This window comes from Mytilus californianus, unplaced genomic scaffold (genome assembly GCF_021869535.1).
Source record: "Mytilus californianus isolate M0D057914Y unplaced genomic scaffold, xbMytCali1.0.p SCAF_1, whole genome shotgun sequence".
Taxonomy (NCBI): Eukaryota; Metazoa; Mollusca; class Bivalvia; order Mytilida; family Mytilidae; genus Mytilus; species Mytilus californianus.
The window spans coordinates 128,765,857-128,773,403 of record NW_026262581.1 but is presented as its reverse complement, the minus strand read 5'-3'; positions in this window follow the sequence as shown (position 1 = coordinate 128,773,403).

The window sequence follows — 7,547 nt, the reverse complement described above, 5'->3', positions numbered from 1 at the left end:
AGTTCGAAAATAAGTGCCGATCAATTATTTTTAAAAGAGTTATGTCCTTTGGAAATATTGATTATATGGAAAATTGCATTTTTAGCACTCTCATGTGTACAATTCTTGCCAGAATACGAGGAAACTTATATCATAGGTTTATATCAGCAATGTCTTTGACACTTTCGAAAATAAGTGCTGATCAAATATATTTAAGAAGTTATGCCCCTTGGAAAAATTAATTGTAACGGAAATCACATTGCATTTGCTCTGAAGCCTTAATTTCTCGAAGATATTTTTAAATTGTTTTAAACAACAAAAAAAAAGAGTACCTTTTTAGTTATTGCCCTTGGAGAGATAAAATATATGCAACGCAGGGAACATTGGAACTCTGTTCTTTTATTTCTCTAAAAAATTTTAAAGAACAAAAACAAGTTGGTTACTGGTTGACAAGGATATCTTGCTTCAAATAGCAACCCATATCCACTTAAGAACCAGATGTCTGTCTGAAAATTGCTATCTGCAATGTCAGATCAGCTAGACTACAATTGTCTCATTTAAACTCCTGTCATACATGAAATATCATGATATTCCATTGCTCTGACTTTGCTTACCATTGGTCACCACAAAAGCAATTTTCAGTCTCTTATGATCTCTTATTTCAAAGTGACAGGAGTTAATCCTTTAGAATTGCAATTGTTAACATATTGCATACCAACTACATATGCTTTGATTACATTTTTTATACGACCGCAAAAAAATTTTGTGGTCGTATATTGGTATGACGTTGGCGTCGTCGTCGTCGTCGTCGTCGTCGTCGTCGTCGTCGTCCGGCGTCGTCGTCCGGCGTCGTCGTCCGAATACATATTGGTTTTCGCACTCTAACTTTAGTTTAAGTGAATGGATCTTTTTGAAATTTGACCATAAGGTTAAATACCACAAAAGGAAGGTTGGGATTGATTTTTGGGGTTATGGTACCAACAGTTAAGGAATTAGGGGCCAAAAAGGGGCCAAAAATGAGCATTTTCTAGTTTCCAGACAATAACTGTGGAACGGTGTATGGATCTCTCTGAAATTATACTACAAGTTTCCATACCACAAAGGGATGGTTAGGATTTGCTTTGGGGGGTTATGGCTCAAACCGTTTAGGAATTAGGGGCAAAAAAGGGGGAAAAACAAGGTTGTCCTGGTTAATGGACAAATACTTTAGTACAAAACATAATTTAAAGCAGTGTAAGGGAGATAAATCAAATACATCATTGAAATTATCTCCCTTACACTGCTTTTAAATTATGTATAAAGTAATGGTTAATGAACAATAAAGATAATCTAAAACAGTGTAAGGGAGGTAATCCAAATACAACGTTTTGGTTACTTCCCTTACACTGCTTTTAAATTATGTTTAAAGAAATGCATATTTATAAAGGAAGACCAGTAAAAATATCTGCAAATGTTTTCATCATTTTTTTTACAAAAAAATCCATATGAAAGATTTGACACTATATTTTTATTAATTCTATTATAAAATAGATTAAGTTAGCACTATGGTAAATTTAAATGGGTAATTATGGTTGCCTACTCCATTGGAAATTTGAATTGAGATTATGACCATATCTTGAGGGAAAGAATTTTTTTTGGGGGAAAAGGGGGGGGGGGGGGATAAAAAGAAATTGTGGGGGGCCAATTTTTTCTCATTTCAGATTTCAGAAATTAAAAAGAATTATTCTTCAAATATTATTTTTTTTTCAAATTTCAAATATTGAAAAATTTCAAGAAGTAATCTTTAATTGTACAGTATGGCGCATTAGATTTGTAAAATCTTTGATCACATTTATTTATTTGTTATGCCGAATCTAACAGTGTATTTAGATTTTTAATTTTGGGTCCAGTTTTCAAATTGGTCTACATTAATGTCCAAAGGGTCCAAAATTAAACTTTGTTTGATTTTAGCAAAAATTGAATATATGAGGTTCTTTGATATGCTGAATCTAAACATGTATTTAGATTTTTGATTTTTGGCCCAGTTTTCAAGTTGGTCCAAATTGGGGTCCAAAATTAAACTTTGTTTGATTTCAACAAAAATTGAATATATGGGGTTCTTTGATATGCTGAATCTAACCATGTATTTAGATTTTTTATTTGTGGACCCCGTTATCTAATTGGTTCATATTGAGGTCAAAAGGGTCCAAAATTAAACTTTGTTTGATTTCATCTAAAATTGAATTATTGGGGTTCTTTGATATTCCAAATCTAACCGTGTATTTAGGTTTTTAATTTTGGGTCCTGTTTTTTAAATTGGTCTACATTGAGGTCCAAAGGGTCCAAAATTAAACTTAGTTTGATTTTAACAAAAATTGAATTCTTGGGGTTCTTTGATATGCTGAATCTAAACATGTGTTTAGATTTTTTATTATTGGCCCAGTTTTCAAGTTGGTCCAAGATAGGGTCCAGTATTTAAACTTTGTTTGATTTCAACAAAAATTGAATATATGGGGTTCTTTGATATGCTGAATCTAAACATGTATTTAGATTTTTGATTATGGGCCCAGTTTTCAAGTTGGTCCAAATTGGGGTCCAAAATTAAACTTTGTTTGATTTCAACAAAAATTGAATATATGAGGTTCTTTGATATGCTGAATCTAACCATGTATTTAGATTTTTTATTTGTAGGCCCCGCTATCAAATTGGTTCATATTGAGGTCAAAAGGGTCCAAAATTAAACTTTGTTTGATTTCATCGAAAATTGAATTATTGGGGTTCTTTGATATGCCAAATCTAACCGTGTTTTTAGATTTTTAATTTGGGTCCCGTTTTTTAAATTGGTCTTCATTGAGGTCCAAAGGGTCCAAAATTAAACTTAGTTTGATTTTAACAAAAATTGAATTCTTGGGGTTCTTTGATATGCTGAATCTAAACATGTGTTTAGATTTTTGATTATGGGCCCAGTTTTCAAGTTGGTCCAAGTTGGGGTCCAAAATTAAACTTTTTTTGATTTCAACAAAAATTGAATATATGGGGTTCTTTGATATGCTGAATCTAACCATGAATTTAGATTTTTTATTTGTGGGCCCCGCTATCAAATTGGTTCATATTGAGGTCAAAAGGGTCCAAAATTAAACTTTGTTTGATTTCATCAAAAATTGAATTATTGGGGTTCTTTGATATTCCAAATCTAACCGTGTATTTAGATTTTTAATTTTAAGTCCCGTTTTTTAAATTGGTCTACATTAAGGTCCAAAGGGTCCAAAATTAAACTTAGTTTGATTATAGCAAAAATTGAATTCTTGGGGTTCTTTGATATGCTGAATCTAAACATGTGTTTAGATTTTTGATTATGGGCCCAGTTTTCAAGTTTGTCCAAGTTGGGGTCCAAAATTAAACTTTGTTTGATTTTAACAAAAATTGAATATATGGGGTTCTTTGATATGCTGAATCTAACCATGTATTTTGATTTTGGACATTGGACCATAATAGGTAAATTAAAAAAATTCAAGTTCTTAGACCACATTCTTTCTGTGTCAGAAACCTATGCTGTGTCAAATATTTAATAACAATCCAAATTCAGAGCTGTATCAAGCTTGAATGTTGTGTCCATACTTGCCCCAACTGTTCAGGGTTCGACCTCTGCGGTCGTATCAAGCTGCGCCCCAGCGAAGCATTTTATTTGAACTTATACTCTGTTGTGAGGTGTAAGAAAGTAAGCTTCCTTTTGTTATTGAAAATTTGTATGGTTTATCATGCTAGAGTTATGGGACTTACACTGTCAGATTTATGTAAATTTTTCAAATGTTGTTTTACCTAAAGCTTCAAACTAGTGGTGGAATTGGTAAATTAAGTTTCCTTTAAATTTTGAAAATTTTCTGATAAGTCATTCCAAAGGTATAGCAGTTTTCACATGTCATGCATAAACTTGATCATATTTGGATCAACTAACTTCAATCTCAATATTGTTGGTGGGATTAGAGAAAGCATGCTTTCTTAAGACTTTGAAAATTTATTTGACTAACTGTCAAGTTTTAGGCATTTTCATGTGAAGTGCACTAGCTCAATTTTGATTGGATCAATTTACTTCAAATCTTGCAGTTGTTTGGATTGGTGAAAGAAAGCTGTTTCAATTTTGAAATTTTTTGATTTGCTTTACCAGTTATGGGACAGTAACCAATTTTGCTTGAAAATAGAAAGTTTTTTCAGTTCAATGTAAACTTTATCTTCCATTGGAGACTTCATCAAGTTTTCGATTTACAGGAACACATTCTACAAGGTTGGTTTCAAATGGCTCAGTAGTTCTTGGAAGATCTTTGAATTTAGGACCAATTGGACCCCTTTTGTGGCCTCTTGGAGCCATATTTGACTTTTCATTCAGGACTAAAGTAGCAACCCTAGTAAGCATCTTCCAAGGAATAATTCTGCATAATTTTGTTTTTATTTCACTTCATCTGTTCTTGAAAAGCAAAATTGATTTGAACAGCAGAAAAGTATTATTTTCATAAGTCATCATAAGTATGACAGTAACAGCAAAAATCACTTCATGTGACTACTCATTTAACATTTATTCAGTTTTCCCGTCGAAGGTTGGTGGTTCTCTCATGGGACTCCAGCTTCCTCCACCTACAAAAACTGACCACCATGACATAGCCAATAGTGCTGAAAGTGGCTTTAAACACCAACAATCATTATCATCCATTGTCAGTTATGATTTCTCCTCCTTTTATACTACACTACTACATAATTTTATTAAAGAGAAATTTTCCTCTTTAAATAAATAGTCCTTAGATGAATCTGGGTGTAACTATATTTGTTGCAGTCATTACAATTTATTCCCTTTCAAGTAATAAAACTTACAAAACCCATCTTGGACATACAAAGAAATGATTAAAGCCATTATGTATTTTCCTTCTGGAGCTAAGGTAAACAAAAGTGATTGGTATTCCAATGAGAAGTAAATGTGCATGTGCTATTCCAGATTAATTCCTTTACGGTTCTGAATCCCAATTCTTGTTAAATCAAACATTATCAGTGACCAATGTCTTTTTCTAAACCTTGATATTATAATTTTATATGGAAATACCCACACTAAAATGTATGATGAACCAAACTTTGCCTTTCCAATTTTTTGTTCTGTCTCTCAATGATTGTGGAGTTCTGTTGGCTCCTCTAAGGTAGAGTATATTTCTCAGTTGGTTCACTATGCCCATGTTTGCAGAAAAGTCTTTGATATTGATGAACATAATATTGTCATTACTAAAGAACAAAGCTGGGATCTAGATGTCATAAATTGGTCAAAACTTTTACATTTTAATACACAAATGTAGACATAGGTCCTACAATCTGTCCATACCTATTTTTTGGCTTTGTACAAGGCCCTGATTTTCTCAGACTGTAAATGACATCTTTACACTAAATCCATTGGATGTTGGATGTGTGCAGATTAATATTTTAGTCTTGGATACATGAATTTTTTATAAGTTGTTATTGGCTTTGAACTAGCTTTCTGTAACTGAGAATACTCTCAGATCTGTTTTTTGCGTCTTTTGTGTTTTTGTTAGTTTTTTGTGTGCTTTGTATCGATCTGGTGAGTTAAGCCCTTTTCAACTGATTTTTATAGTTTGTTCTGATGCTGTACTGTTACACCATTGTCTCAGGTTATGTAGTGGGTTGGGCACCAGCAAACATGTTTACAGCTTCCATATTCTGTATGTGCCTGTCCAAATTCAGGAGCCTGTAATTCAGTGGTTGTCATTTATTGCTGTATATCATATTTGTTTTTTTATGCCCCTGCAACTGAAAGTTGGGGGGCATATTGTTTTACCCCTGTTCGTCTCTCCATCCTTACGTTCCATTATGGGTATATAGCTATTCCAGATAACTCCTAGTTTGAATGCTAGGAAGTTTTCACTTTGCCGGCTGTTTGTACATATATTGAAGGTGTGCATGTGGTCAGGGTATTAATTTTTATTGATATTTGCTCTTTTGGGAGATAGATGAACTTTGTCATTTTTTTGAGTATTTACTTGCATAAGAGGTGCATAAGTGTTTCCGGATAACTCCTCCTACAGTGAACCATAGACCTATGTGCTCCCATGCTCAACTTTGTGTATTTAAAAATAAAACTTTGCATCTGCGGGGGCATCATTTGTGTCTCCCAGACACAATAATATCTCAAAGAAAGTCCCACATTGACTTCGTTATAATACAGCTACTTCAGAGTGGGGGTCATCGCTTTGTCTAGTTTGTTTTTTGTTTTGTACATAAATCAGGACATTAGTTTTCTTGTTTGAATTGTGTTACATTTGTTTGTTGTCTTTTTCTGGGCCTTTTATAGATTACTGTGTGGTAAGGGTTTTGCTCATTGTTGAAGGCAGTATGGTGACCTATAGTTGTTGACTTCTGTCATTTGGTCTCTGGTGGAGAGTTGTCTCATTGGCAATCATACCACATCTTTTTATTTTCATATATATTGTGGAATTGTTGTATGAAATCCTTTTTGAAGTATACCTATCCATATTAGGCGTAGGACAGCATGATTTCTAATCATCAAGTCAAGTACTCTCAGTAACTGCTAGCATTCTTGAATAAAGTATACTTTGTTATCTATTTTTATATGTTGTTGATATCTATAAACCATTATTTTAGAGTTAAGCGCTTATCCTGTTTTGGTTCTTATTGTATTGTATTTTATCTTTTCTTTTTATCTACTGACAGACAATGGCTGGGTTGCACAGATTGTTTCTTTAAGTTGCATTAGCTGTCAAATTCATGTTCACCAATTTGACTCAAATTCTCATATAAAAAGTATATCTAGATAATAAAAAGTCTAATATAAACAATTTTTGATGCAAAGACTCAATAATATGTATCATCATTTTGTGTTTATTTTAGTCTAGACGCCATCTAATTAACCATCGAGGTGACCTCCGAAGACAGCCGACGCTCATATAACCTGATAAAATAATAAACAAAGATATAGATAGTGAACTCGTGCAATTGGATTTTTCTAGGTCTGTTTGATTTCATATTATAGGTTTAAATAAAATGCTCCGCAGGGCGCAGCTTGATACGACCGCAGAGGTTGAACCCTGAACAGTTGGGGCAAGTATGGACACAACATTCAAGCTTGATACAGCTTTGCATTTGGATTGTGATTAAATATTTGACACAGAATAGGTTTCTGCACAGAATGAATGTGGTTTAAGAACTTAAAAATTTTAAATTGAACATTCACCTATTATGGTCCAATATCCAAAATCTAAATACATGGTTAGATTCAGCATATCAAAGAACCCCAAGAATTCAATTTTTGATGAAATCAAACAAAGTTTAATTTTGGACCCTTTTGACCTCAATGTGGACAAAGTTGATAACGGGGCCCAAAAATCAAAAATCTAAATACATGGTTAGATTCAGAATATCAAAGAACCCCATATATTCAATTTTTGTTGAAATCAAACAAAGTTTAATTTTGGACCCCGATTTGGACCAACTTGAAAACTGGGCCCATAATCAAAAATCTAAAGACATGTTTAGATTCAGCATATCAAAGAACCCTAAGAATTCAATTTTTGTTAAAA